Raw genomic sequence first — 463 nt, 5'->3', positions numbered from 1 at the left:
GGGGGGGTGTTTGTGTGTTTGTGGGTGTGGGTGTTTGTGTGTGGGTAGGTGTGTGTGTGTGCGTGGGTAGGGGTGGGGGTGATGGGGGAGGCTGTGGGTGTGGGTATGGGGGGTGTGGGTGTTTGTGTGTGGGTAGGTGTGTGTGGGGGATAGGGGTGGGGGGGTTGTGGGTGTGTGTGGGGGGTGTGGGTGTTGGTAGGTGTGGGGGGGTATGGGGGGTGTGGGTGTTGGTAGGTGTGTGTGGGGGGTGTGGGTGTTGGTAGGTGTGTGGGGGGGTTGTGGGTGTGTGTGGGGGGTGGGTGTGTGTAGATGCCTATTTAATTTAGCTTCTTTAAAGGTAGGAATGGAAGTTGTTTGGTTCATCCGTATCCTCTCCACCTTCACCCCAGTAGAGTGAATGTAGTGAGTGCTTAATTACCATTAAAGGACTTAACATTTCTTTCAAAGAGCATGTCCCTTACCC

This window comes from Petaurus breviceps, unplaced genomic scaffold, assembly GCF_028583685.1.
Source record: "Petaurus breviceps papuanus isolate PSGF00001 unplaced genomic scaffold, PetGlider_PUasm1.0 183, whole genome shotgun sequence".
NCBI classification, from domain to species: domain Eukaryota; kingdom Metazoa; phylum Chordata; class Mammalia; order Diprotodontia; family Petauridae; genus Petaurus; species Petaurus breviceps.
This window is presented reverse-complemented; position numbering follows the sequence as displayed.